The 24,143-nt window shown below is 51.7% G+C and overlaps 31 non-coding genes and 4 pseudogenes across 31 annotated transcripts; all 35 read left to right on the top strand.

Moving 5' to 3' along the window:
- The first annotated feature begins 319 nt into the window (after nucleotides 1-319).
- On the top strand, nucleotides 320-438 carry LOC138217194 (5S ribosomal RNA). The gene has a single exon (XR_011180906.1). It is a non-coding gene; the product is annotated as a 5S ribosomal RNA (ribosomal RNA).
- Nucleotides 439-975: 537 nt separating this feature from the next.
- LOC138244123 (5S ribosomal RNA) lies at nucleotides 976-1,094 on the top strand. The gene has a single exon (XR_011192737.1). It is a non-coding gene; the product is annotated as a 5S ribosomal RNA (ribosomal RNA).
- Nucleotides 1,095-1,631: 537 nt separating this feature from the next.
- On the top strand, nucleotides 1,632-1,750 carry LOC138217428 (5S ribosomal RNA). Its single transcript, XR_011181140.1, has one exon. It is a non-coding gene; the product is annotated as a 5S ribosomal RNA (ribosomal RNA).
- Nucleotides 1,751-2,287: 537 nt separating this feature from the next.
- Nucleotides 2,288-2,406, top strand: LOC138216205 (5S ribosomal RNA). Its single transcript, XR_011179917.1, has one exon. It is a non-coding gene; the product is annotated as a 5S ribosomal RNA (ribosomal RNA).
- Nucleotides 2,407-2,943: 537 nt separating this feature from the next.
- LOC138244122 (5S ribosomal RNA) lies at nucleotides 2,944-3,062 on the top strand. The gene has a single exon (XR_011192736.1). It is a non-coding gene; the product is annotated as a 5S ribosomal RNA (ribosomal RNA).
- A 537-nt stretch (nucleotides 3,063-3,599) lies between these two features.
- On the top strand, nucleotides 3,600-3,717 carry LOC138217839 (5S ribosomal RNA; annotated as a pseudogene).
- Nucleotides 3,718-4,254: 537 nt separating this feature from the next.
- Nucleotides 4,255-4,373, top strand: LOC138217411 (5S ribosomal RNA). The gene has a single exon (XR_011181123.1). It is a non-coding gene; the product is annotated as a 5S ribosomal RNA (ribosomal RNA).
- Nucleotides 4,374-4,909: 536 nt separating this feature from the next.
- Nucleotides 4,910-5,028, top strand: LOC138216220 (5S ribosomal RNA). Its single transcript, XR_011179932.1, has one exon. It is a non-coding gene; the product is annotated as a 5S ribosomal RNA (ribosomal RNA).
- A 537-nt stretch (nucleotides 5,029-5,565) lies between these two features.
- LOC138218168 (5S ribosomal RNA) lies at nucleotides 5,566-5,684 on the top strand. The gene has a single exon (XR_011181478.1). It is a non-coding gene; the product is annotated as a 5S ribosomal RNA (ribosomal RNA).
- Nucleotides 5,685-6,221: 537 nt separating this feature from the next.
- Nucleotides 6,222-6,340, top strand: LOC138245198 (5S ribosomal RNA). Its single transcript, XR_011193811.1, has one exon. It is a non-coding gene; the product is annotated as a 5S ribosomal RNA (ribosomal RNA).
- A 537-nt stretch (nucleotides 6,341-6,877) lies between these two features.
- LOC138218672 (5S ribosomal RNA) lies at nucleotides 6,878-6,996 on the top strand (annotated as a pseudogene).
- A 537-nt stretch (nucleotides 6,997-7,533) lies between these two features.
- LOC138244121 (5S ribosomal RNA) lies at nucleotides 7,534-7,652 on the top strand. The gene has a single exon (XR_011192735.1). It is a non-coding gene; the product is annotated as a 5S ribosomal RNA (ribosomal RNA).
- A 536-nt stretch (nucleotides 7,653-8,188) lies between these two features.
- LOC138216245 (5S ribosomal RNA) lies at nucleotides 8,189-8,307 on the top strand. Its single transcript, XR_011179957.1, has one exon. It is a non-coding gene; the product is annotated as a 5S ribosomal RNA (ribosomal RNA).
- A 537-nt stretch (nucleotides 8,308-8,844) lies between these two features.
- On the top strand, nucleotides 8,845-8,963 carry LOC138217427 (5S ribosomal RNA). The gene has a single exon (XR_011181139.1). It is a non-coding gene; the product is annotated as a 5S ribosomal RNA (ribosomal RNA).
- A 537-nt stretch (nucleotides 8,964-9,500) lies between these two features.
- On the top strand, nucleotides 9,501-9,619 carry LOC138216204 (5S ribosomal RNA). The gene has a single exon (XR_011179916.1). It is a non-coding gene; the product is annotated as a 5S ribosomal RNA (ribosomal RNA).
- Nucleotides 9,620-10,156: 537 nt separating this feature from the next.
- LOC138245197 (5S ribosomal RNA) lies at nucleotides 10,157-10,275 on the top strand. Its single transcript, XR_011193810.1, has one exon. It is a non-coding gene; the product is annotated as a 5S ribosomal RNA (ribosomal RNA).
- A 537-nt stretch (nucleotides 10,276-10,812) lies between these two features.
- On the top strand, nucleotides 10,813-10,931 carry LOC138218671 (5S ribosomal RNA; annotated as a pseudogene).
- A 537-nt stretch (nucleotides 10,932-11,468) lies between these two features.
- On the top strand, nucleotides 11,469-11,587 carry LOC138244120 (5S ribosomal RNA). Its single transcript, XR_011192734.1, has one exon. It is a non-coding gene; the product is annotated as a 5S ribosomal RNA (ribosomal RNA).
- Nucleotides 11,588-12,123: 536 nt separating this feature from the next.
- LOC138218157 (5S ribosomal RNA) lies at nucleotides 12,124-12,242 on the top strand. Its single transcript, XR_011181477.1, has one exon. It is a non-coding gene; the product is annotated as a 5S ribosomal RNA (ribosomal RNA).
- A 536-nt stretch (nucleotides 12,243-12,778) lies between these two features.
- On the top strand, nucleotides 12,779-12,897 carry LOC138216244 (5S ribosomal RNA). The gene has a single exon (XR_011179956.1). It is a non-coding gene; the product is annotated as a 5S ribosomal RNA (ribosomal RNA).
- A 537-nt stretch (nucleotides 12,898-13,434) lies between these two features.
- LOC138217426 (5S ribosomal RNA) lies at nucleotides 13,435-13,553 on the top strand. Its single transcript, XR_011181138.1, has one exon. It is a non-coding gene; the product is annotated as a 5S ribosomal RNA (ribosomal RNA).
- A 537-nt stretch (nucleotides 13,554-14,090) lies between these two features.
- LOC138216203 (5S ribosomal RNA) lies at nucleotides 14,091-14,209 on the top strand. The gene has a single exon (XR_011179915.1). It is a non-coding gene; the product is annotated as a 5S ribosomal RNA (ribosomal RNA).
- Nucleotides 14,210-14,746: 537 nt separating this feature from the next.
- LOC138217193 (5S ribosomal RNA) lies at nucleotides 14,747-14,865 on the top strand. Its single transcript, XR_011180905.1, has one exon. It is a non-coding gene; the product is annotated as a 5S ribosomal RNA (ribosomal RNA).
- Nucleotides 14,866-15,402: 537 nt separating this feature from the next.
- On the top strand, nucleotides 15,403-15,521 carry LOC138218146 (5S ribosomal RNA). Its single transcript, XR_011181476.1, has one exon. It is a non-coding gene; the product is annotated as a 5S ribosomal RNA (ribosomal RNA).
- Nucleotides 15,522-16,058: 537 nt separating this feature from the next.
- On the top strand, nucleotides 16,059-16,177 carry LOC138217425 (5S ribosomal RNA). Its single transcript, XR_011181137.1, has one exon. It is a non-coding gene; the product is annotated as a 5S ribosomal RNA (ribosomal RNA).
- A 537-nt stretch (nucleotides 16,178-16,714) lies between these two features.
- Nucleotides 16,715-16,833, top strand: LOC138216202 (5S ribosomal RNA). Its single transcript, XR_011179914.1, has one exon. It is a non-coding gene; the product is annotated as a 5S ribosomal RNA (ribosomal RNA).
- Nucleotides 16,834-17,370: 537 nt separating this feature from the next.
- Nucleotides 17,371-17,489, top strand: LOC138217192 (5S ribosomal RNA). The gene has a single exon (XR_011180904.1). It is a non-coding gene; the product is annotated as a 5S ribosomal RNA (ribosomal RNA).
- A 537-nt stretch (nucleotides 17,490-18,026) lies between these two features.
- On the top strand, nucleotides 18,027-18,145 carry LOC138217424 (5S ribosomal RNA). The gene has a single exon (XR_011181136.1). It is a non-coding gene; the product is annotated as a 5S ribosomal RNA (ribosomal RNA).
- Nucleotides 18,146-18,682: 537 nt separating this feature from the next.
- Nucleotides 18,683-18,801, top strand: LOC138216201 (5S ribosomal RNA). Its single transcript, XR_011179913.1, has one exon. It is a non-coding gene; the product is annotated as a 5S ribosomal RNA (ribosomal RNA).
- Nucleotides 18,802-19,338: 537 nt separating this feature from the next.
- On the top strand, nucleotides 19,339-19,457 carry LOC138217191 (5S ribosomal RNA). The gene has a single exon (XR_011180903.1). It is a non-coding gene; the product is annotated as a 5S ribosomal RNA (ribosomal RNA).
- Nucleotides 19,458-19,994: 537 nt separating this feature from the next.
- On the top strand, nucleotides 19,995-20,113 carry LOC138244119 (5S ribosomal RNA). The gene has a single exon (XR_011192733.1). It is a non-coding gene; the product is annotated as a 5S ribosomal RNA (ribosomal RNA).
- Nucleotides 20,114-20,650: 537 nt separating this feature from the next.
- LOC138245196 (5S ribosomal RNA) lies at nucleotides 20,651-20,769 on the top strand. Its single transcript, XR_011193809.1, has one exon. It is a non-coding gene; the product is annotated as a 5S ribosomal RNA (ribosomal RNA).
- Nucleotides 20,770-21,306: 537 nt separating this feature from the next.
- LOC138217766 (5S ribosomal RNA) lies at nucleotides 21,307-21,425 on the top strand (annotated as a pseudogene).
- Nucleotides 21,426-21,962: 537 nt separating this feature from the next.
- LOC138217384 (5S ribosomal RNA) lies at nucleotides 21,963-22,081 on the top strand. The gene has a single exon (XR_011181096.1). It is a non-coding gene; the product is annotated as a 5S ribosomal RNA (ribosomal RNA).
- A 534-nt stretch (nucleotides 22,082-22,615) lies between these two features.
- Nucleotides 22,616-22,734, top strand: LOC138216115 (5S ribosomal RNA). Its single transcript, XR_011179827.1, has one exon. It is a non-coding gene; the product is annotated as a 5S ribosomal RNA (ribosomal RNA).
- Nucleotides 22,735-24,143: the final 1,409 nt, after the last annotated feature.

Raw genomic sequence — 24,143 nt, 5'->3', positions numbered from 1 at the left:
CTGTGGAGACTTGTTCGGCTGGCGTTCGGAGAGTCGCGTTTTTCAGAATTGTATTGAGATCGTTTTCAACAGAGCTCAGATGTCAAAGCACAGCAGCAGCTCTCCACAGCGATCCTCTATAGCGCCCTTTCTCCTGCAGCTCCGTCCTCATTGGAAGGAAGCAAGAGTGAAAGGCTGAAGTGAAATAGAGCGGGGACGAAGGCAGTGAAGAGAGAGAACGTGGGAAGAAGAGAAAAACGCAAGGGAAAAAAAGCAGCGTCGTAAAAGAGGTGACGGAGCTGTCCTCTCAATAAGAAGGGTGCCAGCGAGCCTTGCTCTCGCTTACGAACATACCCCCTTGAGCACGCCTGATCTCGTCTGATCTCGGAAGCTAAACAGGGATGGGCCTGGTTAGTACTTGGATGGGAGACCGCCTGGGAATACCAGGTGCTGTAAGCCTTTAAGCGCAGGAGGCGCCCTATCCCCGCTTGCTCGCTCATTCCCCTGTTCACACGTGCAGTGCGGCTTGTCCGTCTGTTTATTTGTCAGCTTTGGCGAGACACGGGTGCTTGTGTATTAGCGTGAGCGATTTTTATTCTGATCAGGAACAGTTTAACAAGTCCGCAAAGAATCGAGGGAAGGTTTATCGCCAGCTGAAAAGAGACACAGCGCTTCGGCTGTGGAGACTTGTTCGGCTGGCGTTCGGAGAGTCGCGTTTTTCAGAATTGTATTGAGATCGATTTCCACAGAGCTCAGATGTCAAAGCACAGCAGCAGCTCTCCACAGCGATCCTCTATAGCGCCCTTTCTCCCGCAGCTCCGTCCTCATTGGAAGGAAGCAAGAGTGAAAGGCTGAAGTGAAATAGAGCGGGGACGAAGGCAGTGAAGAGAGAGAACGTGGGAAGAAGAGAAAAACGCAAGGGAAAAAAAGCAGCGTCGTAAAAGAGGTGACGGAGCTGTCCTCTCAATAAGAAGGGTGCCAGCGAGCCTTGCTCTCGCTTACGGCCACACCCCCTTGAGCACGCCTGATCTCGTCTGATCTCGGAAGCTAAACAGGGATGGGCCTGGTTAGTACTTGGATGGGAGACCGCCTGGGAATACCAGGTGCTGTAAGCTTTTAAGCGCAGGAGGCGCCCTATCCCCGCTCGCTCGCTCATTCCCCTGTTCACACGTGCAGTGCGGCTTGTCCGTCTGTTTATTTGTCAGCTTTGGCGAGACACGGGTGCTTGTGTATTAGCGTGAGCGTTTTTTATTCTGATCAGGAACAGTTTTACAAGTCCGCAAAGGATCGAGGAAAGGTTTATCGCCAGCTGAAAAGAGACACAGCGCTTCGGCTGTGGAGACTTGTTCGGCTGGCGTTCGGAGAGTCGCGTTTTTCAGAATTGTATTGAGATCGTTTTCCACAGAGCTCAGATGTCAAAGCAAAGCAGCAGCTCTCCACAGCGATCCTCTATAGCGCCCTTTCTCCCGCAGCTCCGTCCTCATTGGAAGGAAGCAAGAGTGAAAGGCTGAAGTGAAATAGAGCGGGGACGAAGGCAGTGAAGAGAGAGAACGTGGGAAGAAGAGAAAAACGCAAGGGAAAAAAAGCAGCGTCGTAAAAGAGGTGACGGAGCTGTCCTCTCAATAAGAAGGGTGCCAGCGAGCCTTGCTCTCGCTTACGAACATACCCCCTTGAGCACGCCTGATCTCGTCTGATCTCGGAAGCTAAACAGGGATGGGCCTGGTTAGTACTTGGATGGGAGACCGCCTGGGAATACCAGGTGCTGTAAGCTTTTAAGCGCAGGAGGCGCCCTATCCCCGCTCGCTCGCTCATTCCCCTGTTCACACGTGCAGTGCGGCTTGTCCGTCTGTTTATTTGTCAGCTTTGGCGAGACACGGGTGCTTGTGTATTAGCGTGAGCGTTTTTTATTCTGATCAGGAACAGTTTTACAAGTCCGCAAAGGATCGAGGAAAGGTTTATCGCCAGCTGAAAAGAGACACAGCGCTTCGGCTGTGGAGACTTGTTCGGCTGGCGTTCGGAGAGTCGCGTTTTTCAGAATTGTATTGAGATCGTTTTCCACAGAGCTCAGATGTCAAAGCACAGCAGCAGCTCTCCACAGCGATCCTCTATAGCGCCCTTTCTCCCGCAGCTCCGTCCTCATTGGAAGGAAGCAAGAGTGAAAGGCTGAAGTGAAATAGAGCGGGGACGAAGGCAGTGAAGAGAGAGAACGTGGGAAGAAGAGAAAAACGCAAGAGAAAAAAAGCAGCGTCGTAAAAGAGGTGACGGAGCTGTCCTCTCAATAAGAAGGGTGCCAGCGAGCCTTGCTCTCGCTTACGGCCACACCCCCTTGAGCACGCCTGATCTCGTCTGATCTCGGAAGCTAAACAGGGATGGGCCTGGTTAGTACTTGGATGGGACACCGCCTGGGAATACCAGGTGCTGTAAGCTTTTAAGCGCAGGAGGCGCCCTATCCCCGCTAGCTCGCTCATTCCCCTGTTCACACGTGCAGTGCGGCTTGTCCGTCTGTTTATTTGTCAGCTTTGGCGAGACACGGGTGCTTGTGTATTAGCGTGAGCGTTTTTTATTCTGATCAGGAACAGTTTAACAAGTCCGCAAAGGATTGAGGAAAGGTTTATCGCCAGCGGAAAAGAGACACAGCGCTTCGGCTGTGGAGACTTGTTCGGCTGGCGTTCGGAGAGTCGCGTTTTTCAGAATTGTATTGAGATCGTTTTCAACAGAGCTCAGATGTCAAAGCACAGCAGCAGCTCTCCACAGCGATCCTCTATAGCGCCCTTTCTCCTGCAGCTCCGTCCTCATTGGAAGGAAGCAAGAGTGAAAGGCTGAAGTGAAATAGAGCGGGGACGAAGGCAGTGAAGAGAGAGAACGTGGGAAGAAGAGAAAAACGCAAGGGAAAAAAAGCAGCGTCGTAAAAGAGGTGACGGAGCTGTCCTCTCAATAAGAAGGGTGCCAGCGAGGATTGCTCTTGCTTACGGCCACACCCCCTTGAGCACGCCTGATCTCGTCTGATCTCGGAAGCTAAACAGGGATGGGCCTGGTTAGTACTTGGATGGGAGACCGCCTGGGAATACCAGGTGCTGTAAGCTTTTAAGCGCAGGAGGCGCCCTATCCCTGCTCGCTCGCTCATTCCCCTGTTCACACGTGCAGTGCGGCTTGTCCGTCTGTTTATTTGTCAGCTTTGGCGAGACACGGGTGCTTGTGTATTAGCGTGAGCGTTTTTTATTCTGATCAGGAACAGTTTTACAAGTCCGCAAAGGATCGAGGAAAGGTTTATCGCCAGCTGAAAAGAGACACAGCGCTTCGGCTGTGGAGACTTGTTCGGCTGGCGTTCGGAGAGTCGCGTTTTTCAGAATTGTATTGAGATCGTTTTCCACAGAGCTCAGATGTCAAAGCACAGCAGCAGCTCTCCACAGCGATCCTCTATAGCGCCCTTTCTCCCGCAGCTCCGTCCTCATTGGAAGGAAGCAAGAGTGAAAGGCTGAAGTGAAATAGAGCGGGGACGAAGGCAGTGAAGAGAGAGAACGTGGGAAGAAGAGAAAAACGCAAGGGAAAAAAAGCAGCGTCGTAAAAGAGGTGACGGAGCTGTCCTCTCAATAAGAAGGGTGCCAGCGAGCCTTGCTCTCGCTTACGGCCACACCCCCTTGAGCACGCCTGATCTCGTCTGATCTCGGAAGCTAAACAGGGATGGGCCTGGTTAGTACTTGGATGGAGACCGCCTGGGAATACCAGGTGCTGTAAGCTTTTAAGCGCAGGAGGCGCCCTATCCCCGCTCGCTCGCTCATTCCCCTGTTCACACGTGCAGTGCGGCTTGTCCGTCTGTTTATTTGTCAGCTTTGGCGAGACACGGGTGCTTGTGTATTAGCGTGAGCGATTTTTATTCTGATCAGGAACAGTTTAACAAGTCCGCAAAGAATCGAGGGAAGGTTTATCGCCAACTGAAAAGAGACACAGCGCTTCGGCTGTGGAGACTTGTTCGGCTGGCGTTCGGAGAGTCGCGTTTTTCAGAATTGTATTGAGATCGTTTTCCACAGAGCTCAGATGTCAAAGCACAGCAGCAGCTCTCCACAGCGATCCTCTATAGCGCCCTTTCTCCCGAAGCTCCGTCCTCATTGGAAGGAAGCAAGAGTGAAAGGCTGAAGTGAAATAGAGCGGGGACGAAGGCAGTGAAGAGAGAGAACGTGGGAAGAAGAGAAAAACGCAAGAGAAAAAAAGCAGCGTCGTAAAAGAGGTGACGGAGCTGTCCTCTCAATAAGAAGGGTGCCAGCGAGCTTTGCTCTCGCTAACGGCCACACCCCCTTGAGCACGCCTGATCTCGTCTGATCTTGGAAGCTAAACAGGGATGGGCCTGGTTAGTACTTGGATGGGAGACCGCCTGGGAATACCAGGTGCTGTAAGCCTTTAAGCGCAGGAGGCGCCCTATCCCCGCTCGCTCGCTCATTCCCCTGTTCACACGTGCAGTGCGGCTTGTCCGTCTGTTTATTTGTCAGCTTTGGCGAGACACGGGTGCTTGTGTATTAGCGTGAGCGTTTTTTATTCTGATCAGGAACAGTTTAACAAGTCCGCAAAGGATCGAGGAAAGGTTTATCGCCAGCTGAAAAGAGACACAGCGCTTCGGCTGTGGAGACTTGTTCGGCTGGCGTTCGGAGAGTCGCGTTTTTCAGAATTGTATTGAGATCGTTTTCCACAGAGCTCAGATGTCAAAGCACAGCAGCAGCTCTCCACAGCGATCCTCTATAGCGCCCTTTCTCCCGCAGCTCCGTCCTCATTGGAAGGAAGCAAGAGTGAAAGGCTGAAGTGAAATAGAGCGGGGACGAAGGCAGTGAAGAGAGAGAACGTGGGAAGAAGAGAAAACGCAAGGGAAAAAAAGCAGCGTCGTAAAAGAGGTGACGGAGATGTCCTCTCAATAAGAAGGGTGCCAGCGAGCCTTGCTCTCGCTTACGGCCACACCCCCTTGAGCACGCCTGATCTCGTCTGATCTCGGAAGCTAAACAGGGATGGGCCTGGTTAGTACTTGGATGGGAGACCGCCTGGGAATACCAGGTACTGTAAGCTTTTAAGCGCAGGAGGCGCCCTATCCCCGCTCGCTCGCTCATTCCCCTGTTCACACGTGCAGTGCGGCTTGTCCGTCTGTTTATTTGTCAGCTTTGGCGAGACACGGGTGCTTGTGTATTAGCGTGAGCGTTTTTTATTCTGATCAGGAACAGTTTTACAAGTCCGCAAAGGATCGAGGAAAGGTTTATCGCCAGCTGAAAAGAGACACAGCGCTTCGGCTGTGGAGACTTGTTCGGCTGGCGTTCGGAGAGTCGCGTTTTTCAGAATTGTATTGAGATCGTTTTCCACAGAGCTCAGATGTCAAAGCACAGCAGCAGCTCTCCACAGCGATCCTCTATAGCGCCCTTTCTCCCGCAGCTCCGTCCTCATTGGAAGGAAGCAAGAGTGAAAGGCTGAAGTGAAATAGAGCGGGGACGAAGGCAGTGAAGAGAGAGAACGTGGGAAGAAGAGAAAAACGCAAGGGAAAAAAAGCAGCGTCGTAAAAGAGGTGACGGAGCTGTCCTCTCAATAAGAAGGGTGCCAGCGAGCCTTGCTCTCGCTTACGGCCACACCCCCTTGAGCACGCCTGATCTCGTCTGATCTCGGAAGCTAAACAGGGATGGGCCTGGTTAGTACTTGGATGGGAGACCGCCTGGGAATACCAGGTGCTGTAAGCCTTTAAGCGCAGGAGGCGCCCTATCCCCGCTCGCTCGCTCATTCCCCTGTTCACACGTGCAGTGCGGCTTGTCCGTCTGTTTATTTGTCAGCTTTGGCGAGACGCGGGTGCTTGTGTATTAGCGTGAGCGTTTTTTATTCTGATCAGGAACACTTTTACAAGTCCGCAAAGGATCGAGGAAAGGTTTATCGCCAGCGGAAAAGAGACACAGCGCTTCGGCTGTGGAGACTTGTTCGGCTGGCGTTCGGAGAGTCGCGTTTTTCAGAATTGTATTGAGATCGTTTTCAACAGAGCTCAGATGTCAAAGCACAGCAGCAGCTCTCCACAGCGATCCTCTATAGCGCCCTTTCTCCTGCAGCTCCGTCCTCATTGGAAGGAAGCAAGAGTGAAAGGCTGAAGTGAAATAGAGCGGGGACGAAGGCAGTGAAGAGAGAGAACGTGGGAAGAAGAGAAAAACGCAAGGGAAAAAAAGCAGCGTCGTAAAAGAGGTGACGGAGCTGTCCTCTCAATAAGAAGGGTGCCAGCGAGCCTTGCTCTCGCTTATGGCCACACCCCCTTGAGCACGCCTGATCTCGTCTGATCTCGGAAGCTAAACAGGGATGGGCCTGGTTAGTACTTGGATGGGAGACCGCCTGGGAATACCAGGTGCTGTAAGCTTTTAAGCGCAGGAGGCGCCCTATCCCCGCTTGCTCGCTCATTCCCCTGTTCACACGTGCAGTGCGGCTTGTCCGTCTGTTTATTTGTCAGCTTTGGCGAGACACGGGTGCTTGTGTATTAGCGTGAGCGTTTTTTATTCTGATCAGGAACAGTTTAACAAGTCCGCAAAGGATCGAGGAAAGGTTTATCGCCAGCTGAAAAGAGACACAGCGCTTCGGCTGTGGAGACTTGTTCGGCTGGCGTTCGGAGAGTCGCGTTTTTCAGAATTGTATTGAGATCGTTTTCCACAGAGCTCAGATGTCAAAGCACAGCAGCAGCTCTCCACAGCGATCCTCTATAGCGCCCTTTCTCCCGCAGCTCCGTCCTCATTGGAAGGAAGCAAGAGTGAAAGGCTGAAGTGAAATAGAGCGGGGACGAAGGCAGTGAAGAGAGAGAACGTGGGAAGAAGAGAAAAACGCAAGGGAAAAAAAGCAGCGTCGTAAAAGAGGTGACGGAGCTGTCCTCTCAATAAGAAGGGTGCCAGCGAGCCTTGCTCTCGCTTATGGCCACACCCCTTTGAGCACGCCTGATCTCGTCTGATCTCGGAAGCTAAACAGGGATGGGCCTGGTTAGTACTTGGATGGGAGACCGCCTGGGGATACCAGGTGCTGGAAGCTTTTAAGCGCAGGAGGCGCCCTATCCCCGCTCGCTGGCTCATTCCCCTGTTCACACGTGCAGTGCGGCTTGTCCGTCTGTTTATTTGTCAGCTTTGGCAAGACACGGGTGCTTGTGTATTAGCGTGAGCGTTTTTTATTCTGATCAGGAACAGTTTTACAAGACCGCAAAGGATCGAGGAAAGGTTTATCGCCAGCTGAAAAGAGACACAGCGCTTCGGCTGTGGAGACTTGTTCGGCTGGCGTTCGGAGAGTCGCGTTTTTCAGAATTGTATTGAGATCGTTTTCCACAGAGCTCAGATGTCAAAGCACAGCAGCAGCTCTCCACAGCGATCCTCTATAGCGCCCTTTCTCCCGCAGCTCCGTCCTCATTGGAAGGAAGCAAGAGTGAAAGGCTGAAGTGAAATAGAGCGGGGACGAAGGCAGTGAAGAGAGAGAACGTGGGAAGAAGAGAAAAACGCAAGGGAAAAAAAGCAGCGTCGTAAAAGAGGTGACGGAGCTGTCCTCTCAATAAGAAGGGTGCCAGCGAGCCTTGCTCTCGCTTACGGCCACACCCCCTTGAGCACGCCTGATCTCGTCTGATCTCGGAAGCTAAACAGGGATGGGCCTGGTTAGTACTTGGATGGGAGACCGCCTGGGAATACCAGGTGCTGTAAGCTTTTAAGCGCAGGAGGCGCCCTATCCCCGCTCGCTCGCTCATTCCCCTGTTCACACGTGCAGTGCGGCTTGTCCGTCTGTTTATTTGTCAGCTTTGGCGAGACACGGGTGCTTGTGTATTAGCGTGAGCGTTTTTTATTCTGATCATGAACAGTTTAACAAGTCCGCAAAGGATCGAGGAAAGGTTTATCGCCAGCTGAAAAGAGACACAGCGCTTCGGCTGTGGAGACTTGTTCGGCTGGCGTTCGGAGAGTCGCGTTTTTCAGAATTGTATTGAGATCGATTTCCACAGAGCTCAGATGTCAAAGCACAGCAGCAGCTCTCCACAGCGATCCTCTATAGCGCCCTTTCTCCCGCAGCTCCGTCCTCATTGGAAGGAAGCAAGAGTGAAAGGCTGAAGTGAAATAGAGCGGGGACGAAGGCAGTGAAGAGAGAGAACGTGGGAAGAAGAGAAAACGCAAGGGAAAAAAAGCAGCGTCGTAAAAGAGGTGACGGAGATGTCCTCTCAATAAGAAGGGTGCCAGCGAGCCTTGCTCTCGCTTACGGCCACACCCCCTTGAGCACGCCTGATCTCGTCTGATCTCGGAAGCTAAACAGGGATGGGCCTGGTTAGTACTTGCATGGGAGACCGCCTGGGAATACCAGGTGCTGTAAGCTTTTAAGCGCAGGAGGCGCCCTATCCCCGCTCGCTCGCTCATTCCCCTGTTCACACGTGCAGTGCGGCTTGTCCGTCTGTTTATTTGTCAGCTTTGGCGAGACACGGGTGCTTGTGTATTAGCGTGAGCGTTTTTTATTCTGATCAGGAACAGTTTAACAAGTCCGCAAAGGATCGAGGAAAGGTTTATCGCCAGCTGAAAAGAGACACAGCGCTTCGGCTGTGGAGACTTGTTCGGCTGGCGTTCGGAGAGTCGCGTATTTCAGAATTGTATTGAGATCGTTTTCCACAGAGCTCAGATGTCAAAGCACAGCAGCAGCTCTCCACAGCGATCCTCTATAGCGCCCTTTCTCCCGCAGCTCCGTCCTCATTGGAAGGAAGCAAGAGTGAAAGGCTGAAGTGAAATAGAGCGGGGACGAAGGCAGTGAAGAGAGAGAACGTGGGAAGAAGAGAAAAACGCAAGGGAAAAAAAGCAGCGTCGTAAAAGAGGTGACGGAGCTGTCCTCTCAATAAGAAGGGTGCCAGCGAGCCTTGCTCTCGCTTACGAACATACCCCCTTGAGCACGCCTGATCTCGTCTGATCTCGGAAGCTAAACAGGGATGGGCCTGGTTAGTACTTGGATGGGAGACCGCCTGGGAATACCAGGTGCTGTAAGCTTTTAAGCGCAGGAGGCGCCCTATCCCCGCTCGCTCGCTCATTCCCCTGTTCACACGTGCAGTGCGGCTTGTCCGTCTGTTTATTTGTCAGCTTTGGCGAGACACGGGTGCTTGTGTATTAGCGTGAGCGTTTTTTATTCTGATCAGGAACAGTTTTACAAGTCCGCAAAGGATCGAGGAAAGGTTTATCGCCAGCTGAAAAGAGACACAGCGCTTCGGCTGTGGAGACTTGTTCGGCTGGCGTTCGGAGAGTCGCGTTTTTCAGAATTGTATTGAGATCGTTTTCCACAGAGCTCAGATGTCAAAGCACAGCAGCAGCTCTCCACAGCGATCCTCTATAGCGCCCTTTCTCCCGCAGCTCCGTCCTCATTGGAAGGAAGCAAGAGTGAAAGGCTGAAGTGAAATAGAGCGGGGACGAAGGCAGTGAAGAGAGAGAACGTGGGAAGAAGAGAAAAACGCAAGAGAAAAAAAGCAGCGTCGTAAAAGAGGTGACGGAGCTGTCCTCTCAATAAGAAGGGTGCCAGCGAGCCTTGCTCTCGCTTACGGCCACACCCCCTTGAGCACGCCTGATCTCGTCTGATCTCGGAAGCTAAACAGGGATGGGCCTGGTTAGTACTTGGATGGGACACCGCCTGGGAATACCAGGTGCTGTAAGCTTTTAAGCGCAGGAGGCGCCCTATCCCCGCTAGCTCGCTCATTCCCCTGTTCACACGTGCAGTGCGGCTTGTCCGTCTGTTTATTTGTCAGCTTTGGCGAGACACGGGTGCTTGTGTATTAGCGTGAGCGTTTTTTATTCTGATCAGGAACAGTTTAACAAGTCCGCAAAGGATTGAGGAAAGGTTTATCGCCAGCGGAAAAGAGACACAGCGCTTCGGCTGTGGAGACTTGTTCGGCTGGCGTTCGGAGAGTCGCGTTTTTCAGAATTGTATTGAGATCGTTTTCAACAGAGCTCAGATGTCAAAGCACAGCAGCAGCTCTCCACAGCGATCCTCTATAGCGCCCTTTCTCCTGCAGCTCCGTCCTCATTGGAAGGAAGCAAGAGTGAAAGGCTGAAGTGAAATAGAGCGGGGACGAAGGCAGTGAAGAGAGAGAACGTGGGAAGAAGAGAAAAACGCAAGGGAAAAAAAGCAGCGTCGTAAAAGAGGTGACGGAGCTGTCCTCTCAATAAGAAGGGTGCCAGCGAGCCTTGCTCTCGCTTATGGCCACACCCCCTTGAGCACGCCTGATCTCGTCTGATCTCGGAAGCTAAACAGGGATGGGCCTGGTTAGTACTTGGATGGGAGACCGCCTGGGAATACCAGGTGCTGTAAGCTTTTAAGCGCAGGAGGCGCCCTATCCCCGCTTGCTCGCTCATTCCCCTGTTCACACGTGCAGTGCGGCTTGTCCGTCTGTTTATTTGTCAGCTTTGGCGAGACACGGGTGCTTGTGTATTAGCGTGAGCGTTTTTTATTCTGATCAGGAACAGTTTAACAAGTCCGCAAAGGATCGAGGAAAGGTTTATCGCCAGCTGAAAAGAGACACAGCGCTTCGGCTGTGGAGACTTGTTCGGCTGGCGTTCGGAGAGTCGCGTTTTTCAGAATTGTATTGAGATCGTTTTCCACAGAGCTCAGATGTCAAAGCACAGCAGCAGCTCTCCACAGCGATCCTCTATAGCGCCCTTTCTCCCGCAGCTCCGTCCTCATTGGAAGGAAGCAAGAGTGAAAGGCTGAAGTGAAATAGAGCGGGGACGAAGGCAGTGAAGAGAGAGAACGTGGGAAGAAGAGAAAAACGCAAGGGAAAAAAAGCAGCGTCGTAAAAGAGGTGACGGAGCTGTCCTCTCAATAAGAAGGGTGCCAGCGAGCCTTGCTCTCGCTTATGGCCACACCCCTTTGAGCACGCCTGATCTCGTCTGATCTCGGAAGCTAAACAGGGATGGGCCTGGTTAGTACTTGGATGGGAGACCGCCTGGGGATACCAGGTGCTGGAAGCTTTTAAGCGCAGGAGGCGCCCTATCCCCGCTCGCTGGCTCATTCCCCTGTTCACACGTGCAGTGCGGCTTGTCCGTCTGTTTATTTGTCAGCTTTGGCAAGACACGGGTGCTTGTGTATTAGCGTGAGCGTTTTTTATTCTGATCAGGAACAGTTTTACAAGACCGCAAAGGATCGAGGAAAGGTTTATCGCCAGCTGAAAAGAGACACAGCGCTTCGGCTGTGGAGACTTGTTCGGCTGGCGTTCGGAGAGTCGCGTTTTTCAGAATTGTATTGAGATCGTTTTCCACAGAGCTCAGATGTCAAAGCACAGCAGCAGCTCTCCACAGCGATCCTCTATAGCGCCCTTTCTCCCGCAGCTCCGTCCTCATTGGAAGGAAGCAAGAGTGAAAGGCTGAAGTGAAATAGAGCGGGGACGAAGGCAGTGAAGAGAGAGAACGTGGGAAGAAGAGAAAAACGCAAGGGAAAAAAAGCAGCGTCGTAAAAGAGGTGACGGAGCTGTCCTCTCAATAAGAAGGGTGCCAGCGAGCCTTGCTCTCGCTTACGGCCACACCCCCTTGAGCACGCCTGATCTCGTCTGATCTCGGAAGCTAAACAGGGATGGGCCTGGTTAGTACTTGGATGGGAGACCGCCTGGGAATACCAGGTGCTGTAAGCTTTTAAGCGCAGGAGGCGCCCTATCCCCGCTCGCTCGCTCATTCCCCTGTTCACACGTGCAGTGCGGCTTGTCCGTCTGTTTATTTGTCAGCTTTGGCGAGACACGGGTGCTTGTGTATTAGCGTGAGCGTTTTTTATTCTGATCAGGAACAGTTTAACAAGTCCGCAAAGGATCGAGGAAAGGTTTATCGCCAGCTGAAAAGAGACACAGCGCTTCGGCTGTGGAGACTTGTTCGGCTGGCGTTCGGAGAGTCGCGTATTTCAGAATTGTATTGAGATCGTTTTCCACAGAGCTCAGATGTCAAAGCACAGCAGCAGCTCTCCACAGCGATCCTCTATAGCGCCCTTTCTCCCGCAGCTCCGTCCTCATTGGAAGGAAGCAAGAGTGAAAGGCTGAAGTGAAATAGAGCGGGGACGAAGGCAGTGAAGAGAGAGAACGTGGAAAGAAGAGAAAAACGCAAGGGAAAAAAGCAGCGTCGTAAAAGAGGTGACGGAGCTGTCCTCTCAATAAGAAGGGTGCCAGCGAGCCTTGCTCTCGCTTACGGCCACACCCCCTTGAGCACGCCTGATCTCGTCTGATCTCGGAAGCTAAACAGGGATGGGCCTGGTTAGTACTTGGATGGGAGACCGCCTGGGAATACCAGGTGCTGTAAGCCTTTAAGCGCAGGAGGCGCCCTATCCCCGCTCGCTCGCTCATTCCCCTGTTCACACGTGCAGTGCGGCTTGTCCGTCTGTTTATTTGTCAGCTTTGGCGAGACACGGGTGCTTGTGTATTAGCGTGAGCGTTTTTTATTCTGATCATGAACAGTTTAACAAGTCCGCAAAGGATCGAGGAAAGGTTTATCGCCAGCTGAAAAGAGACACAGCGCTTCGGCTGTGGAGACTTGTTCGGCTGGCGTTCGGAGAGTCGCGTTTTTCAGAATTGTATTGAGATCGATTTCCACAGAGCTCAGATGTCAAAGCACAGCAGCAGCTCTCCACAGCGATCCTCTATAGCGCCCTTTCTCCCGCAGCTCCGTCCTCATTGGAAGGAAGCAAGAGTGAAAGGCTGAAGTGAAATAGAGCGGGGACGAAGGCAGTGAAGAGAGAGAACGTGGGAAGAAGAGAAAACGCAAGGGAAAAAAAGCAGCGTCGTAAAAGAGGTGACGGAGATGTCCTCTCAATAAGAAGGGTGCCAGCGAGCCTTGCTCTCGCTTACGGCCACACCCCCTTGAGCACGCCTGATCTCGTCTGATCTCGGAAGCTAAACAGGGATGGGCCTGGTTAGTACTTGCATGGGAGACCGCCTGGGAATACCAGGTGCTGTAAGCTTTTAAGCGCAGGAGGCGCCCTATCCCCGCTCGCTCGCTCATTCCCCTGTTCACACGTGCAGTGCGGCTTGTCCGTCTGTTTATTTGTCAGCTTTGGCGAGACACGGGTGCTTGTGTATTAGCGTGAGCGTTTTTTATTCTGATCAGGAACAGTTTAACAAGTCCGCAAAGGATCGAGGAAAGGTTTATCGCCAGCTGAAAAGAGACACAGCGCTTCGGCTGTGGAGACTTGTTCGGCTGGCGTTCGGAGAGTCGCGTATTTCAGAATTGTATTGAGATCGTTTTCCACAGAGCTCAGATGTCAAAGCACAGCAGCAGCTCTCCACAGCGATCCTCTATAGCGCCCTTTCTCCCGCAGCTCCGTCCTCATTGGAAGGAAGCAAGAGTGAAAGGCTGAAGTGAAATAGAGCGGGGACGAAGGCAGTGAAGAGAGAGAACGTGGGAAGAAGAGAAAAACGCAAGGGAAAAAAAGCAGCGTCGTAAAAGAGGTGACGGAGCTGTCCTCTCAATAAGAAGGGTGCCAGCGAGCCTTGCTCTCGCTTACGAACATACCCCCTTGAGCACGCCTGATCTCGTCTGATCTCGGAAGCTAAACAGGGATGGGCCTGGTTAGTACTTGGATGGGAGACCGCCTGGGAATACCAGGTGCTGTAAGCTTTTAAGCGCAGGAGGCGCCCTATCCCCGCTCGCTCGCTCATTCCCCTGTTCACACGTGCAGTGCGGCTTGTCCGTCTGTTTATTTGTCAGCTTTGGCGAGACACGGGTGCTTGTGTATTAGCGTGAGCGTTTTTTATTCTGATCAGGAACAGTTTTACAAGTCCGCAAAGGATCGAGGAAAGGTTTATCGCCAGCTGAAAAGAGACACAGCGCTTCGGCTGTGGAGACTTGTTCGGCTGGCGTTCGGAGAGTCGCGTTTTTCAGAATTGTATTGAGATCGTTTTCCACAGAGCTCAGATGTCAAAGCACAGCAGCAGCTCTCCACAGCGATCCTCTATAGCGCCCTTTCTCCCGCAGCTCCGTCCTCATTGGAAGGAAGCAAGAGTGAAAGGCTGAAGTGAAATAGAGCGGGGACGAAGGCAGTGAAGAGAGAGAACGTGGGAAGAAGAGAAAAACGCAAGAGAAAAAAAGCAGCGTCGTAAAAGAGGTGACGGAGCTGTCCTCTCAATAAGAAGGGTGCCAGCGAGCCTTGCTCTCGCTTACGGCCACACCCCCTTGAGCACGCCTGATCTCGTCTGATCTCGGAAGCTAAACAGGGATGGGCCTGGTTAGTACTTGGATGGGACACCGCCTGGGAATACCAGGTGCTGTAAGCTTTTAAGCGCAGGAGGCGCCCTATCCCCGCTAGCTCGCTCATTCCCCTGTTCACACGTGCAGTGCGGCTTGTCCGTCTGTTTATTTGTCAGCTTTGGCGAGACACGGGTGCTTGTGTATTAGCGTGAGCGTTTTTTATTCTGATCAGGAACAGTTTAACAAGTCCGCAAAGGATTGAGGAAAGGTTTATCGCCAGCGGAAAAGAGACACAGCGCTTCGGCTGTGGAGACTTGTTCGGCTGGCGTTCGGAGAGTCGCGTTTTTCAGAATTGTATTGAGATCGTTTTCAACAGAGCTCAGATGTCAAAGCACAGCAGCAGCTCTCCACAGCGATCCTCTATAGCGCCCTTTCTCCTGCAGCTCCGTCCTCATTGGAAGGAAGCAAGAGTGAAAGGCTGAAGTGAAATAGAGCGGGGACGAAGGCAGTGAAGAGAGAGAACGTGGGAAGAAGAGAAAAACGCAAGGGAAAAAAAGCAGCGTCGTAAAAGAGGTGACGGAGCTGTCCTCTCAATAAGAAGGGTGCCAGCGAGCCTTGCTCTCGCTTACGAACATACCCCCTTGAGCACGCCTGATCTCGTCTGATCTCGGAAGCTAAACAGGGATGGGCCTGGTTAGTACTTGGATGGGAGACCGCCTGGGAATACCAGGTGCTGTAAGCCTTTAAGCGCAGGAGGCGCCCTATCCCCGCTTGCTCGCTCATTCCCCTGTTCACACGTGCAGTGCGGCTTGTCCGTCTGTTTATTTGTCAGCTTTGGCGAGACACGGGTGCTTGTGTATTAGCGTGAGCGTTTTTTATTCTGATCAGGAACAGTTTTACAAGTCCGCAAAGGATCGAGGAAAGGTTTATCGCCAGCTGAAAAGAGACACAGCGCTTCGGCTGTGGAGACTTGTTCGGCTGGCGTTCGGAGAGTCGCGTTTTTCAGAATTGTATTGAGATCGTTTTCCACAGAGCTCAGATGTCAAAGCAAAGCAGCAGCTCTCCACAGCGATCCTCTATAGCGCCCTTTCTCCCGCAGCTCCGTCCTCATTGGAAGGAAGCAAGAGTGAAAGGCTGAAGTGAAATAGAGCGGGGACGAAGGCAGTGAAGAGAGAGAACGTGGGAAGAAGAGAAAAACGCAAGGGAAAAAAAGCAGCGTCGTAAAAGAGGTGACGGAGCTGTCCTCTCAATAAGAAGGGTGCCAGCGAGCCTTGCTCTCGCTTACGGCCACACCCCCTTGAGCACGCCTGATCTCGTCTGATCTCGGAAGCTAAACAGGGATGGGCCTGGTTAGTACTTGGATGGGAGACCGCCTGGGAATACCAGGTGCTGTAAGCCTTTAAGCGCAGGAGGCGCCCTATCCCCGCTCGCTCGCTCATTCCCCTGTTCACACGTGCAGTGCGGCTTGTCCGTCTGTTTATTTGTCAGCTTTGGCGAGACACGGGTGCTTGTGTATTAGCGTGAGCGTTTTTTATTCTGATCATGAACAGTTTAACAAGTCCGCAAAGGATCGAGGAAAGGTTTATCGCCAGCTGAAAAGAGACACAGCGCTTCGGCTGTGGAGACTTGTTCGGCTGGCGTTCGGAGAGTCGCGTTTTTCATTATTGTATTGAGATCGTTTTCCACAGAGCTCAGATGTCAAAGCACAGCAGCAGCTCTCCACAGCGATCCTCTATAGCGCCCTTTCTCCCGCAGCTCCGTCCTCATTGGAAGGAAGCAAGAGTGAAAGGCTGAAGTGAAATAGAGCGGGGACGAAGGCAGTGAAGAGAGAGAACGTGGGAAGAAGAGAAAAACGCAAGGGAAAAAAAGCAGCGTCGTAAAAGAGGTGACGGAGCTGTCCTCTCAATAAGAAGGGTGCCAGCGAGCCTTGCTCTCGCTTACGAACATACCCCCTTGAGCACGCCTGATCTCGTCTGATCTCGGAAGCTAAACAGGGATGGGCCTGGTTAGTACTTGGATGGGAGACCGCCTGGGAATACCAGGTGCTGTAAGCTTTTAAGCGCAGGAGGCGCCCTATCCCCGCTCGCTCGCTCATTCCCCTGTTCACACGTGCAGTGCGGCTTGTCCGTCTGTTTATTTGTCAGCTTTGGCGAGACACGGGTGCTTGTGTATTAGCGTGAGCGTTTTTTATTCTGATCAGGAACAGTTTTACAAGTCCGCAAAGGATCGAGGAAAGGTTTATCGCCAGCTGAAAAGAGACACAGCGCTTCGGCTGTGGAGACTTGTTCGGCTGGCGTTCGGAGAGTCGCGTTTTTCAGAATTGTATTGAGATCGTTTTCCACAGAGCTCAGATGTCAAAGCACAGCAGCAGCTCTCCACAGCGATCCTCTATAGCGCCCTTTCTCCCGCAGCTCCGTCCTCATTGGAAGGAAGCAAGAGTGAAAGGCTGAAGTGAAATAGAGCGGGGACGAAGGCAGTGAAGAGAGAGAACGTGGGAAGAAGAGAAAAACGCAAGAGAAAAAAAGCAGCGTCGTAAAAGAGGTGACGGAGCTGTCCTCTCAATAAGAAGGGTGCCAGCGAGCCTTGCTCTCGCTTACGGCCACACCCCCTTGAGCACGCCTGATCTCGTCTGATCTCGGAAGCTAAACAGGGATGGGCCTGGTTAGTACTTGGATGGGACACCGCCTGGGAATACCAGGTGCTGTAAGCTTTTAAGCGCAGGAGGCGCCCTATCCCCGCTAGCTCGCTCATTCCCCTGTTCACACGTGCAGTGCGGCTTGTCCGTCTGTTTATTTGTCAGCTTTGGCGAGACACGGGTGCTTGTGTATTAGCGTGAGCGTTTTTTATTCTGATCAGGAACAGTTTAACAAGTCCGCAAAGGATTGAGGAAAGGTTTATCGCCAGCGGAAAAGAGACACAGCGCTTCGGCTGTGGAGACTTGTTCGGCTGGCGTTCGGAGAGTCGCGTTTTTCAGAATTGTATTGAGATCGTTTTCAACAGAGCTCAGATGTCAAAGCACAGCAGCAGCTCTCCACAGCGATCCTCTATAGCGCCCTTTCTCCTGCAGCTCCGTCCTCATTGGAAGGAAGCAAGAGTGAAAGGCTGAAGTGAAATAGAGCGGGGACGAAGGCAGTGAAGAGAGAGAACGTGGGAAGAAGAGAAAAACGCAAGGGAAAAAAAGCAGCGTCGTAAAAGAGGTGACGGAGCTGTCCTCTCAATAAGAAGGGTGCCAGCGAGCCTTGCTCTCGCTTACGAACATACCCCCTTGAGCACGCCTGATCTCGTCTGATCTCGGAAGCTAAACAGGGATGGGCCTGGTTAGTACTTGGATGGGAGACCGCCTGGGAATACCAGGTGCTGTAAGCCTTTAAGCGCAGGAGGCGCCCTATCCCCGCTTGCTCGCTCATTCCCCTGTTCACACGTGCAGTGCGGCTTGTCCGTCTGTTTATTTGTCAGCTTTGGCGAGACACGGGTGCTTGTGTATTAGCGTGAGCGATTTTTATTCTGATCAGGAACAGTTTAACAAGTCCGCAAAGAATCGAGGGAAGGTTTATCGCCAGCTGAAAAGAGACACAGCGCTTCGGCTGTGGAGACTTGTTCGGCTGGCGTTCGGAGAGTCGCGTTTTTCAGAATTGTATTGAGATCGATTTCCACAGAGCTCAGATGTCAAAGCACAGCAGCAGCTCTCCACAGCGATCCTCTATAGCGCCCTTTCTCCCGCAGCTCCGTCCTCATTGGAAGGAAGCAAGAGTGAAAGGCTGAAGTGAAATAGAGCGGGGACGAAGGCAGTGAAGAGAGAGAACGTGGGAAGAAGAGAAAAACGCAAGGGAAAAAAAGCAGCGTCGTAAAAGAGGTGACGGAGCTGTCCTCTCAATAAGAAGGGTGCCAGCGAGCCTTGCTCTCGCTTACGAACATACCCCCTTGAGCACGCCTGATCTCGTCTGATCTCGGAAGCTAAACAGGGATGGGCCTGGTTAGTACTTGGATGGGAGACCGCCTGGGAATACCAGGTGCTGTAAGCTTTTAAGCGCAGGAGGCGCCCTATCCCCGCTCGCTCGCTCATTCCCCTGTTCACACGTGCAGTGCGGCTTGTCCGTCTGTTTATTTGTCAGCTTTGGCGAGACACGGGTGCTTGTGTATTAGCGTGAGCGTTTTTTATTCTGATCAGGAACAGTTTTACAAGTCCGCAAAGGATCGAGGAAAGGTTTATCGCCAGCTGAAAAGAGACACAGCGCTTCGGCTGTGGAGACTTGTTCGGCTGGCGTTCGGAGAGTCGCGTTTTTCAGAATTGTATTGAGATCGTTTTCCACAGAGCTCAGATGTCAAAGCACAGCAGCAGCTCTCCACAGCGATCCTCTATAGCGCCCTTTCTCCCGCAGCTCCGTCCTCATTGGAAGGAAGCAAGAGTGAAAGGCTGAAGTGAAATAGAGCGGGGACGAAGGCAGTGAAGAGAGAGAACGTGGGAAGAAGAGAAAAACGCAAGAGAAAAAAAGCAGCGTCGTAAAAGAGGTGACGGAGCTGTCCTCTCAATAAGAAGGGTGCCAGCGAGCCTTGCTCTCGCTTACGGCCACACCCCCTTGAGCACGCCTGATCTCGTCTGATCTCGGAAGCTAAACAGGGATGGGCCTGGTTAGTACTTGGATGGGACACCGCCTGGGAATACCAGGTGCTGTAAGCTTTTAAGCGCAGGAGGCGCCCTATCCCCGCTAGCTCGCTCATTCCCCTGTTCACACGTGCAGTGCGGCTTGTCCGTCTGTTTATTTGTCAGCTTTGGCGAGACACGGGTGCTTGTGTATTAGCGTGAGCGTTTTTTATTCTGATCAGGAACAGTTTAACAAGTCCGCAAAGGATTGAGGAAAGGTTTATCGCCAGCGGAAAAGAGACACAGCGCTTCGGCTGTGGAGACTTGTTCGGCTGGCGTTCGGAGAGTCGCGTTTTTCAGAATTGTATTGAGATCGTTTTCAACAGAGCTCAGATGTCAAAGCACAGCAGCAGCTCTCCACAGCGATCCTCTATAGCGCCCTTTCTCCTGCAGCTCCGTCCTCATTGGAAGGAAGCAAGAGTGAAAGGCTGAAGTGAAATAGAGCGGGGACGAAGGCAGTGAAGAGAGAGAACGTGGGAAGAAGAGAAAAACGCAAGGGAAAAAAAGCAGCGTCGTAAAAGAGGTGACGGAGCTGTCCTCTCAATAAGAAGGGTGCCAGCGAGCCTTGCTCTCGCTTACGAACATACCCCCTTGAGCACGCCTGATCTCGTCTGATCTCGGAAGCTAAACAGGGATGGGCCTGGTTAGTACTTGGATGGGAGACCGCCTGGGAATACCAGGTGCTGTAAGCCTTTAAGCGCAGGAGGCGCCCTATCCCCGCTTGCTCGCTCATTCCCCTGTTCACACGTGCAGTGCGGCTTGTCCGTCTGTTTATTTGTCAGCTTTGGCGAGACACGGGTGCTTGTGTATTAGCGTGAGCGATTTTTATTCTGATCAGGAACAGTTTAACAAGTCCGCAAAGAATCGAGGGAAGGTTTATCGCCAGCTGAAAAGAGACACAGCGCTTCGGCTGTGGAGACTTGTTCGGCTGGCGTTCGGAGAGTCGCGTTTTTCAGAATTGTATTGAGATCGATTTCCACAGAGCTCAGATGTCAAAGCACAGCAGCAGCTCTCCACAGCGATCCTCTATAGCGCCCTTTCTCCCGCAGCTCCGTCCTCATTGGAAGGAAGCAAGAGTGAAAGGCTGAAGTGAAATAGAGCGGGGACGAAGGCAGTGAAGAGAGAGAACGTGGGAAGAAGAGAAAAACGCAAGGGAAAAAAAGCAGCGTCGTAAAAGAGGTGACGGAGCTGTCCTCTCAATAAGAAGGGTGCCAGCGAGCCTTGCTCTCGCTTACGGCCACACCCCCTTGAGCACGCCTGATCTCGTCTGATCTCGGAAGCTAAACAGGGATGGGCCTGGTTAGTACTTGGATGGGAGACCGCCTGGGAATACCAGGTGCTGTAAGCTTTTAAGCGCAGGAGGCGCCCTATCCCCGCTCGCTCGCTCATTCCCCTGTTCACACGTGCAGTGCGGCTTGTCCGTCTGTTTATTTGTCAGCTTTGGGGAGACACGGGTGCTTGTGTATTAGCGTGAGCGTTTTTTATTCTGATCAGGAACAGTTTTACAAGTCCGCAAAGGATCGAGGAAAGGTTTATCGCCAGCTGAAAAGAGACACAGCGCTTCGGCTGTGGAGACTTGTTCGGCTGGCGTTCGGAGAGTCGCGTTTTTCAGAATTGTATTGAGATCGTTTTCCACAGAGCTCAGATGTCAAAGCAAAGCAGCAGCTCTCCACAGCGATCCTCTATAGCGCCCTTTCTCCCGCAGCTCCGTCCTCATTGGAAGGAAGCAAGAGTGAAAGGCTGAAGTGAAATAGAGCGGGGACGAAGGCAGTGAAGAGAGAGAACGTGGGAAGAAGAGAAAAACGCAAGGGAAAAAAAGCAGCGTCGTAAAAGAGGTGACGGAGCTGTCCTCTCAATAAGAAGGGTGCCAGCGAGCCTTGCTCTCGCTTATGGCCACACCCCCTTGAGCACGCCTGATCTCGTCTGATCTCGGAAGCTAAACAGGGATGGGCCTGGTTAGTACTTGGATGGGAGACCGCCTGGGAATACCAGGTGCTGTAAGCTTTTAAGCGCAGGAGGCGCCCTATCCCCGCTCGCTCGCTCATTCCCCTGTTCACACGTGCAGTGCGGCTTGTCCGTCTGTTTATTTGTCAGCTTTGGCGAGACACGGGTGCTTGTGTATTAGCGTGAGCGTTTTTTATTCTGATCAGGAACAGTTTTACAAGTCCGCAAAGGATCGAGGAAAGGTTTATCGCAAGCTGAAAAGAGACACAGCGCTTCGGCTGTGGAGACTTGTTCGGCTGGCGTTCGGAGAGTCGCGTTTTTCAGAATTGTATTGAGATCGTTTTCCACAGAGCTCAGATGTCAAAGCACAGCAGCAGCTCTCCACAGCGATCCTCTATAGCGCCCTTTCTCCCGCAGCTCCGTCCTCATTGGAAGGAAGCAAGAGTGAAAGGCTGAAGTGAAATAGAGCGGGGACGAAGGCAGTGAAGAGAGAGAACGTGGGAAGAAGAGAAAAACGCAAGAGAAAAAAAGCAGCGTCGTAAAAGAGGTGACGGAGCTGTCCTCTCAATAAGAAGGGTGCCAGCGAGCCTTGCTCTCGCTTACGGCCACACCCCCTTGAGCACGCCTGATCTTGTCTGATCTCGGAAGCTAAACAGGGATGGGCCTGGTTAGTACTTGGATGGGACACCGCCTGGGAATACCAGGTGCTGTAAGCTTTTAAGCGCAGGAGGCGCCCTATCCCCGCTAGCTCACTCATTCCCCTGTTCACACGTGCAGTGCGGCTTGTCCGTCTGTTTATTTGTCAGCTTTGGCGAGACACGGGTGCTTGTGTATTAGCGTGAGCGTTTTTTATTCTGATCAGGAACAGTTTAACAAGTCCGCAAAGGATCGAGGAAAGGTTTATCGCCAGCTGAAAAGAGACACAGCGCTTCGGCTGTGGAGACTTGTTCGGCTGGCGTTCGGAGAGTCGCGTTTTTCAGAATTGTATTGAGATCGTTTTCCACAGAGCTCAGATGTCAAAGCACAGCAGCAGCTCTCCACAGCGATCCTCTATAGCGCCCTTTCTCCCGCAGCTCCGTCCTCATTGGAAGGAAGCAAGAGTGAAAGGCTGAAGTGAAATAGAGCGGGGACGAAGGCAGTGAAGAGAGAGAACGTGGGAAGAAGAGAAAAACGCAAGGGAAAAAAAGCAGCGTCGTAAAAGAGGTGACGAAGCTGTCCTCTCAATAAGAAGGGTGCCAGCGAGCCTTGCTCTCGTTTACGGCCACACCCCCTTGAGCACGCCTGATCTCGTCTGATCTCGGAAGCTCAACAGGGATGGGCCTGGTTAGTACTTGGATGGGTGACCACCTGGGAATACCAGGTGCTGTAAGCTTTTAAGCGCAGGAGGCGCCCTATCCCCGCTCGCTCGCTCATTCCCCTGTTCACACGTGCAGTGCGGCTTGTCCGTCTGTTTATTTGTCAGCTTTGGCGAGACACGGGTGATTGTTTATTAGCGTGAGCGTTTTTTATTCTGATCAGGAACAGTTTTACGAGTCCGCAAAGGATTGAGGAAAGGTTTATCGCCAGCTGAAAAGAGACACAGCGCTTCGGCTGTGGAGACTTGTTCGGCTGGCATTCGGGGAATCGCGTTTTTCAGAATTGTATTGAGATCGTTTTCCACAGAGCTCAGATGTCAGAGCACAGCAGCAGCTCTCCACAGCGATCCTCTATAGCGCCCTTTCTCCCGCAGCTCCGTCCTCATTGGAAGGAAGCAAGAGTGAAAGGCTGAAGTGAAATAGAGCGGGGACGAAGGCAGTGAAGAGAGAGAACGTGGGAAGAGAAAAACGCAAGGCAAAAAAAGCAGCGTCGTAAAAGAGGTGACGGAGCTGTCCTCTCAATAAGAAGGGTGCCAGCGAGCCTTGCTCTCGCTTACGGCCACACCCCCTTGAGCACGCCTGATCTCGTCTGATCTCGGAAGCTAAACAGGGATGGACCTGGTTAGTACTTGGATGGGAGACCGCCTGGGAATACCAGGTGCTGTAAGCTTTTAAGCGCAGGAGGCGCCCTATCCCCGCGCGCTCGCTCATTCCCCTGTTCACACGTGCAGTGCGGCTTGTCCGTCTGTTTATTTGTCAGCTTTGGCGAGACACGGGTGCTTGTGTATTAGCGTGAGCGTTTTTTATTCTGATCATGAACAGTTTAACAAGTCCGCAAAGGATCGAGGAAAGGTTTATCGCCAGCTGAAAAGAGACACAGCGCTTCGGCTGTGGAGACTTTATTAATAAGGCCCCTCAGTAGTTGAGATCTCTGTTATTCCCATCTAGAAACATGCAATCAGCATGTTATTGCTGAAGCAATAGTCACAACATTATTCCACACCTGGGTGAGATGCGGGTTATGATGACAGTCATGCTTTCTACACCTTATACTGAGCTCAGAAATGGACCAAGCGGACATCTCACGAGCAGATCCCTCTGCGTATAAGAAAGGCAACTTGTCTCAGCAAAAATACAAAAAGGCAAAAACCCCACACTTGGAATGCAAACCTACCCTAAAAAGGAAACACGGTTTTAAAACGAACTTGATTTTCCCCTGGAGAAACCTTTTTATGGACACACATCGCATCTATTACACATGTAGAACTAAATATAAAGATAAAACTTAATATAAGAAGTCATGACATATCACACATGACGAAGTCTGGTCCAGAATAAACAGTTTACACTGACCCACCTTTATTTACCCTGGTCACTCACTTCTATTAACTGTTTAACTGGGTAACAAATTAATATTTGTTTCAATTTGGGATCTACACCTGGGAGCCCTGAAATGTTGGCCAGAGGGGAGAAGCTGATATTCAGACGTGAGAATATATTAAAATAAAGGATCTGATGTTGTTTTTCACCTGTCTAATCAAAGCTTGTTCAAAAATTATCTGATTATAGGACACACGAGTTTATAATCATACTCATTCCACTTTTTAACCCCGTATATATGCACAATATGAAACGTATATACACTAACTCTCACGTGTGACTCCCATAATATACATTTCTTTACGAAAATTAGGAACACTTACTACAATTATCAACCCCCCATGACGAGGCAATATTTCATACCTTTGTTTCTTTGTGGGTTCAAAGTTCTGTCCTGTCGTTTCACACGTAATGTTTTGGTAGTTATCTCAATTTTCCTTTGCAATTATCTCCAAGATCATCATCAACTTTTTGTAAAACGCTATGCACAACTGATATTTAAAGAAAGTCCTGTACCAAAACGTCTTCGTAGGGAAAGACAACTTTTTTTCCTTACGTTAGTCGCTACACGGTTACTCAAAAAATCCATTCACCGCCTTTAAAAAAAAAGTTTCGTTTTTTATTGTGGTTCACTGACATTTCTGTCACAATTCTGAGGGACCCCAAATAAAATTCACTTGCCGGTATAAAGACGCCGGC

Source organism: Lepisosteus oculatus, chromosome 14, assembly GCF_040954835.1.
Source record: "Lepisosteus oculatus isolate fLepOcu1 chromosome 14, fLepOcu1.hap2, whole genome shotgun sequence".
Classification (NCBI taxonomy): domain Eukaryota; kingdom Metazoa; phylum Chordata; class Actinopteri; order Semionotiformes; family Lepisosteidae; genus Lepisosteus; species Lepisosteus oculatus.
The sequence above is the reverse complement of the archived record's forward strand: the minus strand, read 5'-3'. Positions and strand labels throughout refer to the sequence as shown.